This window comes from Mastomys coucha, unplaced genomic scaffold, assembly GCF_008632895.1.
Source record: "Mastomys coucha isolate ucsf_1 unplaced genomic scaffold, UCSF_Mcou_1 pScaffold7, whole genome shotgun sequence".
Lineage (NCBI taxonomy): Eukaryota > Metazoa > Chordata > Mammalia > Rodentia > Muridae > Mastomys > Mastomys coucha.
The window spans coordinates 60,854,384-60,865,505 of NW_022196913.1; positions in this window are offsets into that span (position 1 = coordinate 60,854,384).

The window sequence follows — 11,122 nt, forward strand, 5'->3', positions numbered from 1 at the left end:
ATGACATTCCCTTTTTTGTTTGTTTGTTTGTTTGTTTGTTTGTTTTGAGACAGGATTTCTCTGTATAGCCCTGGAACTCACTCTGTAGACCAAAAACTCAGAAATCCGCCTATCTCTGCCTCCCAAGTGCTGGGATTAAAGTCATGCGCCACCACCGCCCGGCTCAAAATGAGCATCCATGTTGATGTTCATCATTCCAGGTAACTTATGCATGATGTCCCAATTGTGTGCTGGTACTACAGTGTATTTATAGTCCCAAAAATGAAAATTCTAGTTATGTCCACTTTGAGGACATTCTTTTCTTCTTTGGTTTATTTTATTTCATGTGTATGCATGTTTTGTCTGTGTGTGTGTGTGCATATGCACAGCATGCACACACCTATGCATGTACGTCAGGAGAATGTTCCCTGAAACTTGGTTTCCAAATGGTTGTGAGCCACCACGTGGCTACAGGGATTCTAACCTGGGTCTTCTGCAAGAGCAACAGGAACTCTTATCCACTGAGCCATCTCTCCAGCCCCACTTTGAGAATATTATAAACAGTGGTTCTTATACCTATTTCCTGGTGCACAAAACTGTATTCTCTAAAATAAATGACTAGAACGTAGTCACTGGATGTTCAGTTAGGTGGGACCAATGTAATAAATGAACATCAGTTTACAAGATAATGCCAGGTTATTTTCCAATTTTACCAGTTGGCATTCCCATAAGATGAGTATATGCTGTTGTCTATTCACACAATGATTTAGTCCAGGAAATGTCAGCATTTCAGGATTGAGCTTCCCTATGGTGTTAGCACTCATCTACCTCTATGATTTTTTTTCTCTATGGTAGATTCTTTTCAGTGGGTCTCTGCCCCTTGGAGAGAAAGTCCTGGAGCCTTCGGTCTCACCTGCTTCATGCTGTATAGTCTACCTGCTCTACAAATCCATCTTAATGGGTCATTAGAGGTGCCTAGAAACTGTAATTATGGTATAGCATTTCATGGGCTTACAATTGAAGGCTGTGTTTTCTAGACGCCCAAATGAAGCCCATTGTGGCATGATGCATCGGGAAGTTTCCCCCCTGTATCTCAACACCAAGGATAGCAAGTTGCTTACACTGAGCAGAGAGGACCACTAACCCTAAGAGGAAGGGCACAGACATTCCCAGTTATGGGTTGAAATAATAGATATCAAGCTGACAGAATGGAAGGCGTGCCAGTGCCCCACCAGAGCCACTGTATAAGGTGTGCTCATAGGCCTTTATCTGCAGAGGGAGGGGGGGATGAGGCATTCTCTGTCACAGTCAGAACACTGAGTCATCATCATCGCAGGTGAGGGGACATGAGCACAGTCACGAATCCCAATAAACTCCCTCGATTGACTGGGAGGCTGAGGCCAGACAGGAGGCCGGAAAGACTGGCTGCTGCTCTTGATGCGGCCCTACTGTAGACGCCCGACAGCCATCTAAGGTGCCTTTCTTGAAAGCAGAGCCTAGATTCTGAGGAAATTTTTTATGTCAATCCAAGTACATAGATCTATTTTTAAAAAAAAACCTACATGAACAAAAATTTACTGATAACAAATGATAAATTTATTTCAAAACTGTTGTTGGGTATAGATGTCATCTTATCACTTATTAAAAGCATGGGGCAAATTTGCATATTCATGAGATAGATGTGTGCTTATTTTTACATAAATCTTCTTAAATCAGCTGAATACTTGATGCTTCAGGCTGTACCGCTGCAATGTTTGCTGTATTTTTTATTTGATCATTGTCAATACTGAAGGACACTACTTCACCAAGCCAGATTTTCTTTAGTAAGTTTTAGGGAACCCATGTGGTAACTCAAACATCAATTTCTAAATCAAACATTTTAACGCAATACTATGCCTAAATAAGCTAATTTAGTATTTAAATGACAAGGAACAATGTTAGAAAAATGTTAGGTCTTCATTACCCACAATTAAGCCACTGTTTAATAAGCTATTATTATTATTGTTACTCAGATGATTTGAAATGAGGTCTTGAGTAGCCCAAATTCACTATATAGCCAAGGCTGGCCTTGAACTCCTGATCTTCCTAGCTCTGCCTCCCAAGTGCTGGGACTATAGGCAGATCCACCATGCCTGGCTTACAGTTATATTTCTGTAAGAGCAGGAATATTTGTATGCACAGAAAACCTCTACAACTCAAAACGAAAAAGCCCCCAATCCAAGCAGAGGGATGTTAGGCATGGTTGGTTGCATTGCATCGGTTAACAGCATGCACAAAGTGCAACGCACTCAGACACAGACACACAAACAAGACCCGTATTACAAAGGATAAGAGAAGCAGTCTGAGCAAGTTCCCAGAGCACTTGTAACACGCACATTCCATTGTCAGAGCTACAACACTGAACACCCATGATGCAAGTTTCATAGAAAGGTAAATTTAAATGTGCTCAGTGATTTCTCTCCATGCTTAATAAAATGAAAATACACATACATGTATGTGTACCTTCTTTATAACAGCACCAATCCAGAAATAACCCACATACATATGAACATTCAACAAAACTAAACCAAGAATGTGTGTATTTTGTTGGCTATAAATTGTGCTTCCATGGTTATTTTGATGAAAGGGGAGTATGATTGGTTTGGGGCGCTAGAAATAAAAGTCAGTTTTATTTTGTTCTTTTTTGTCTTCACTGTAATCTAAATTTACTACAAGAATCTCTCTGCCTCTGTTTCTGTCTCTCTCTCTGTCTCTCTTTCTGTCTTTCTGCCTCTCTCTGTCTCTGTCTCCTTCCTTCATTTATCTACTTTTGATAGTAAAAATATTCTCCTTATCTTGGAATGATGGAGAGACCCCCCTCCCAGACTCTCTTTCCTTGGGGAGGTCTAGGGGCGCGTCTGTTCGCTTTGACGAATCTCTCTGTCCCAGATGCCCATCTGTTGGTGCACTGCTCAGGCATTTGCATCCTTCTTACAACCTGCATCAATCAGTACTTCGGAGGTTTCTAGCAATAGAAGGACTGGGCCCAGGACAGTTAAAACTTCTTTGGACTTCTGAGCCTCTGTCACTGTCCGCCCCTGTAGAAAGTAGAAGTGTTTTCTTACTGGTTGTACATCTTCCGTAGCTCAGTGCTTGGCCCTTGTTTTTGTGTGGCACTGGCTGCTATTGTAACTGTTATCCTTACACCAGATCATAATAATATTGAGATACTACCCCTGGTGGGAGAGTAAGGAAGACCCTAACTGGTAAATGGGCCAACATGTCCTCGAAAGATGTTCGCTTAGTAATCAGGAGAATGCAAAATAAAACTAGCTTTGCTAGTGAGGACGTAGTACTCAACTTTAAAAACAACCCAACATTAATTCTCTTACACATTAACGATTTTTAGGAAAACCAAAATCATTTCTCCCAGAGGCAGACGTCCCAAAATGAGTTTGAATTTTGCTGGTTCTGCTCTTCATTCAGATATCAGGTGGCAGCCAGGGCCCGGCCTAGAGGAGGCTGGCTTTCTCTCCTCAGTGTATAGAAGCCTGGCTGACACGGATCTGGAGGTGGTCAGATCTCCAAGAACAATCGACTGTCTAAGCAGAGCCCCTTCCCTGAGCCTAGCTACCTTACATCTGTAAATGCCAGCGCCCCACTGAGCACGTCCCAGTGAATAGAAGTGTTTTGATGTTTTGTTTTTGATTGGAGATTGAAGTCCAGTGTCTTGGGACCCAGTGACTTCAGCTGACCTTCCTGCTACACGGACAGGGCTAAATTTCAACCCCTGGAGGCTTCTGCACACAAAACCTCATGCCTCGCAAGGGCAGGTGCGAGCTAACCTGGTGGAAATCTGAAATCTCCGGCTGCTTCTGTCAGAGGAATTAGGTTTCACAAGCCCCTTTTTATGTAGTAAAAGGCATATCATTAGGGGAATCTGGACAGGGAAACTTATTAAAAGTGCTGCCTAGAGCAGGGGACTATGATTCCAAAGGACAGCCATGGCTTAATAGGATAGTCTTTATACTTAATAAACGTGGTCACAGGCGAATGTCCAGCCAGAAAGCCCTGCTTCCAGACGCAGACAGCAAACACCTTGGGTGTTGTTGCCAACTATGGATAATGTCATTTGTTTTCCCTTTTATAATTTGCATTCCAGTTCAAGATCAGGAGAAAACCTTCAAGCGTGTGGTCTAAGACCCGACACTTTACCCTGGCACCTTTCATGCAGTACCGTTGATCTCTCTGACTTTCCTTGTCTTGGTGGTTTGCGTATAGTTTTTACACGATTCTAGTCAATGTGGGTGAGGCCTTGCATCTTTCTCCCTGGGTCTGATCCCAGCTCTAGGGACTTCTGTCATTTTAATGACTGCTTTTCCTGGGTCCTGCTTCTTCATCCCTGATGTTGCTGTCTCTTCTGCTGAGCTGCTCCCTGGGGGTTGTGCATTAGAATTGTCTGTACACATGGATTGTTTATACCTTTGTTGTGAGGAGATTGGTGTAGCTCAGTGACAGAACACTTGCCCAGCATGTACAAGGCCCTGGGTTCAAGCCCCAGTCTTGCAAAAACAAACAAACAAAAAAGAGTTAACAATCCTGAAAATGAGCCAGGCATTAGTGGTGCCAGCCTTTAATCCCAGCACTTGAGAGGCAAAGAGGTAGGTGCATCTCTGTAAATTTAAGGCCAGCCTGGCCTACAGAACAAGTGTCAGGACAGCCAGGGCTACACAGAGGAATCCTATCTCAGAAAAAAAAAATCCTGAAAATGGCACAGAAATGGCATCTAGAAACCCCAGTCACTGAAGCTGGAGAGATGGCTCAGCAGTTAAGGGCACTGACTGCTCTTCCAGAGGACCTGAGTTCAATTCCCAGCACCAACATGGCAGCTCAGAGCTGTCTGTGATTACAGTCTCATGTGTGGACAAAATACCAATATACATAAAATAAATTTTAAAAAATAAAATAAAAAGGAACCCCAGTCACACAGACACATTTCTTAAGGGAGTTGACTCCCAATTTCCAAGGGACATGCATGCACTTTACCAGGAGGAAAGGCCCGAAGAAGATGCAGATGATGCAACATGAATGCTCAAGAAGCCTAAGGTGGCTAAGCCCAAGCTGCCGATGGACCCCGACACAGACACAGCAGTTGAGGCAGTCATTGAATTGGCATCTTTATAGTGATCCCCAAGGCCTGTTGTCTATAGTGGGACACAAAGCTAATCAGATGATAACCTGCATACAGGTTATCAGGGGACAGGCCCTGAGCTTAGGGACTCTGACTTCATACCCATAATCTACCTGTCCCTTGCTCTGACAAGCAACACCATCTCTATCTTCTAAAGATGTTGGATATACAGGTAGTTTTGAAAAGATAATTCAGACCAGAGAGCGTCAATGTTTGCCCAAGATGCATACAAATGCTTGAGACTTGTACCAGATTGTCTCACACAGAGCAATAATCAAGTAAGCCCTACATTTGTCAAATGAAGGAATACCAGGTGCTGCAGGGAGCATTTTACGGTTGGATGAGCCATGGTTTTCTGTCATTAGATGTTCACGTCTTCTTGCTGGGGAAGGAATTGGCAAGAAAACACAAGTAATAAGTGCTTGTGCCCTTATGCCTGGATTTAAACCCTGCCACAATCACTTAGCTTTGCAACCCTGGCTTTAGCTTCCTCATTCCTAACATAGAATGGGGGCTCTTGCAATGGCATAAGCCAGCACGGTTTAAAATGCTTGGCTCAGTGCCTAATCCTGGCTAAGTATCCAAGGAGGTGCTAGCTAGTAAGTTGCAGTAGATGGAATCGCCACTTGTGCAACTGAAATATCAGCCATTTAATACTGTTCCCTCTTGGTGTTGCGTTCACTATTCTCTTGCTTGGTTACTCCTGGTGAGATCAGAGTGGCTGTGCTGCAGAGGTGTGTGCTTTGGGTTAGGGGAGGCCAGCCCGAAGGGGTGAGAAAGTATCTGAGAGAATGAAATGGACTTAGAGGCAGATGCAGCTCTGAGTCCCACCTCTCCTCTCATTAAAACCCCATGACCCTGGGTGATCCACTTAACCTCTACGCCCCTTGCCTCATCTGTGCCAAAGATACAATAATCCCTTCTACCTCACTGGGCACGGTGAGGCTGATGTCACATGATGGATGTGAAACGGCTTTGCAAACAGGAAGGCACGTATACAAGTACTTACGCCCTGCCTGAAGAATCCCTGGAGGCAGCGAGGCATGAGGCTGGGCCTGAGCCAGCCTATCACTGGGTGTAATGTAATGGTCCGCTTCTGTCCTCGATAGCCAGTTTTACGTTTAAAGTGCAGCATTGGCCTCTACACTCAAATTGCTGCAGGAGAATCAAGTTTCACCAGTCAGGTTTCTGAGCTGTCCAACCTTCAGGCACTGAGGGACCATCTGGAGACCAAGGAAAGGCCATCTCGTTACAAAGCGTTCACAGTAGAGTCAGCCAGTCGCTAACATTTGTCAAGCTCTTTCAATGAGCCACACCTAGCTGTAGCTCTTTTAACGAATAACTTGTAATCGAAACCTTGACGAACTCACTAACACAGGTGGGCACCATCCTTATCTTCAATCTTAGAAGAGGAGATTGTAGGCTGAGATTTTTTTTTTAAAAAACCTACTTTAATAAGGATTCTTAAACACTTCAACCTCCCTTCTAGCCCGCCACCCACCAGTGGTAATAGAAAAGAAAGGTTAATAGGAAACAGGGGTTTGTGGATCTGTTTAGAAATAGTTCTTTGGGGTGATTCCAATCTTCGTTGTCCACTAACACCCCTCCCCCCAACTCTTCCCAACCTCCCCACACGCGTGCGCATACACACACACACACACACACACACACACACAAATCAGCAGCAGCAGCTCGATCCAGAACAAGCACGAGACTCCATCAATCGGCACGAGTCAGGGAAGATCAGGAAAGAAAGCAAGGCAAACCAATGCGAGAGCTCCATCCACTGTCTGTGGGTTTTACTTATACACTTTCCAAACATCACTTATCCTCTGAAGCATCCGCTCCAGCAAAACATCACATGCTCTTTCACCAGACAGCTTCCAGAAAACGCCATGTTCATGTTCTTCTTGCATGTATCAATTGCCTTTTACTAAAAACAAACTATCCATTCTGTTGTTGGATGCCTGAGCTCACTTAAGAGCGCGAACAAAGAGCCTGAGTAAAACTAATAGAAACATTGCAGGGGCTAGAGAGATGGTTGGATGGTTAAGAGCACTCTCTGTTCTGGCAGAGGGTGGGAGGAGTTGAGTTCCTAGCGTTCTCTGTTCTCACAGAGGACTGGAGTTCAGCTACCAGAGCCCACATGGTGGCTCACAGCTGTTTATAACTTCAGTTCCAGGGGAATTGACTCTGTCTTCTGGGCTCTGTGAGCACTCCATGCACACGGTGCACAGACAGTCATGTGGGCACTCATTCTCATAAAAATTGATATTTTTAGTTGCCTTGTTTCTTCTTGCCTACTCTAAATATTTCCTCTCTTTTTAACTCCCTTCCTCCTTCTTCCCCTCCCTCCCTCCCTCCCTCCCTCTCCCTCTCTCTCTCTCTCTCTCTCTCTCTCTCTCTCTCTCTCTCTCTCTCTCTCTCTCTCTCTCTCTGTTCCAGTGCTTCATCCAAGGCTAAATAAAAAGTCAAGATCCTAGTGTCTACTTAGAAAGGCATCCCTCCATTCTAATTTAGCTACCCTGTAACAATGACTCCCTGGTTTGCTTAACAAAAATCATGAATTTGCAAATTATGTAGATTTTTCTCTTTTTCGTGGCAGGTCTTGTTTGTTTTTGTTTTGTTTTTAGCTTTTGTTTACAATTTTACAAATTTTCTCTTGGGGACCCGTGAGAACAGGCCAGTTATGTGGTAATGTTCTCCTGCAAAGGATCCTGAGAAGGTAGTCCTGTCACGTGCTCATGAAAAAGAGAAAAAAAATTGTCATAAATGAATAACTGAAGTGAAATCTAAAGGAATTCTGGGCACAGAGCCATTAAAAATCACTGTCAAGGAGTGGGGCTGACTGACCACATCCTTACTACTGAGAGAAAGGTATAGACTCGTTAAGGCCCTGTCGGTTTGTAGGATTATGAGGCCATTGTTGTTGTTCAAGTCTAATGATACAGGGTGTGTGTGGCAGGGAGTGTAGTCTAAGACATCTAATCTAGTCTAGGAAAAGCTAGTTGGCTGTTTTTGTTTTGTTTGGTTTGGTTTGGTTACTTTAGTGTTTTTTGTTTTTTTGTTTTTTGGTGTGGAGTATATTGTAGTAGATTCCTACTGAGGAGAAACTTCTACAGAGATTTCAGATGTGGCCAATCTTGTTTATAGGGTCATCCCAGAAGCAACTCAGAGTAAAGATTTAAGCAAGTAGTTCTCATGTGGACATGCAAGCTGCAGCGGTGGCCACTTTCTCAATGGCACCTTCCTCATTCAGGGAACACTCTGGAGAAGGAGATCCTCTGCAAGGAAGAGGGCAGAGTCCTGACTGGACGCACCATTCAGATGTTCTCACATCCAAGGGGGTTCCATGACCAAGCCGGAGGGCCACTTTTCTCTAGCATAAAACATACTTATAAGTGACAGTGAAAATAGCATTATACTATCATGGACAGTGTAAAGTATAACAGGAAAAGGTGTAGAAGGCTCAGTGCTTCCCCATGACACCTCTGATTGCATAGACAACCATCGCAATGTTTAGACTTCTGTGTGGCTGGTCTTGCTATGTGAGTCTCTGTATTTGCAAGTTCTTTATCATGAAAAATACTGAATGGTAGGGTGGCGCGGCAGATGAAGAGGCTTGCTGGCAAGCCTGACAGCCCGAGTTTAATCTCTGTGCTCCAGAAGGTGGAAGGAGAGAGCTGAACCCCACAGCTGACTTGTACTCACTCACACGTGTCATACCCCTGCCCCCATAAATTGGATGCAATAGAAATACTGGTGCTGGAGAGATGGCTCAGTGGTGAAGAGCACTGACTACTCTTCCAGAGGTCCTGAGTTCAATTCCCAGCAATCACATGGTGGCTCACAATCATCTGCAATGGGATCCAGTGCCCTCTTCTGGTCTGTCTGAAGACAGCTACAATCTACTCATATACATTAAAGTTTCAATGTTTCAAATGTTTCAAGTTCCTCCCTCTTGATACCTTACTATGCACCATCTTAGCTACCTTCTTACATTCTCTTTGTAGTGAGAAAATATCTTGCAAAAGAAAGTTAAGGACTTATCCTGGCTTATAGTGCCAGAGAAACAGAGTCCATTATGTAGGGAAGACATGCCGTTAGGAGTAAATAATTGACTGGTCCTATTGCATCCATACACTCAGGAAGCAGTTGATGAACACCCAAGCTCAGTTTACTTTCTCTTTTTATACAGTTCTTGATCCCAGCCTAAGGAATGTTGCCACCCACAATGGGCAGGTCTCCCCAAGCTCAATTTACCTAATCAAGATAATGCCTCACAGACTTTTTCAGAGCCCACACAATCCTTCACAGGATTATGCCTGGGGGCTTGTCTTCTGGGTGATTCTAGATTCTGTCAAGTTTCAACAATCACAGCAACCTTTATGAGATAAACTGAAACCAGGTCCAAAACACACACACACACACACAAACAAGTTTTATGAGAAGGAAAGGAATTCGCCAAAGAGAAAACTACAGTAACATAGAGGGAACTAACACATCTAAACATTAATAGCATCTACCAAGCTCATAGACTGGGTGTCTTTAGATATTCTGATTGTATGGGGAGGTTAGTCTCATAGATCTAAGTAGCATGGTATTAGGGCCAACAGTACAGTTAGTTAGAATGTGTGAGTATCAAATTTGAGTTGATAAATGAACCATGTGTACTGTCTCTTGTTTTTTGATTATGTCTTAATGACTTGAGACCACCTTGGCAAATTTTTGATACATAGTGAACCTCATTTTCAAGGCTTAAAAAAAATACATTTCTCCTTCTTTTTTTTTTTTTTTTTTTTTTTTTTTTTTTTTTTTTTGAGTCAAGGAAGGAAGGCCTCATATAGCAGGAGCCAGCCTCGAACTCCCAATCCTCTTGCCTCTACCTTCCCGATCCTGGGACTAGAGCATTGTGTGAGTACAACACTATGCACCATGTTGATAAAGACACATTTTTCAACAACACAGGGGTGTCATCTGAGTGACCCCAGGGGTTGAGCGGTAGCGACTTCAAATTCTTGTTAGAGAAGATAAGATAGGCTGGGCCAACTGCCTCTCCTGTGTCCTAGCACCTACCCAGGTCACATGAGCCCAGCAATCAGCAAGCAGGTTCAGTGCCTGAGCAGAGTGTTTATGTCAAACCATCTCCAGGAGGTGACAGCTTCTAAGCCAAGATGCATCCTGACCATAGGACTGGCTTGTGGTCATGGAAGGTGATTGGTCTTCTAGGCTAACCTTCTTACCATCAGACAGCATCTTTGCCATTAAAGTTGGAGCCTTTGTTCCTTGGTTGACTGAGGTCAAAGCAACTCGAGAAATAATTTATGAAGGACACCTGAGTCTCAGTGAGGGGTGGAGGTCGCTTTCCCTCCGGCTTCGTAGCCTGACTTTCCTCTGCTGCTCCTGCTAAGTGGCGCCCCCGGGTCTTTGCTAGGGAACCCTCAAGCCCTCTGTGGATGATTTCTCTTTTCCCTCAGCTGGAGGAATGAAGGAGCTCTTTTGCTTATTCAGCCCAAAGTTCTGCACGGCAGCTGTGGCCCTGTCTCTAGCTATGGCCGACCTTACCCCTGGGCATAATAACAGAAACTGCATTATGAGCTGCTTGGGTTGTTGAGAGTGGATCGTGGAAGACAGAGGCACCCTTTCCTCACACTCAAGCATCCTCCAAAACTCCCTTTCCTGGGTTCAGGCTGCTCTAGGCCCCTTTGTGGTGAGGAGAAGGGGGATGGGACACAGCTAAGGGTATTAAAAACCTTGCCCCCTTGAGAACAGCTGGATGCTGACCTGTGACCCACAGAAGTTACTATTGCTCATCCTACCGTATGAAAAACGGTGGTTGTGGGAGTGGAAAGCTATAGGCTCATCATGGACAAGGCGTTCCTGCCGTCTGCATCAGCACCAGCATCAGCACCAGCATCAGCACCAGCACCAGCATCAGCATCAGCACCAGCATCAGCATCAGCACCAGCATCA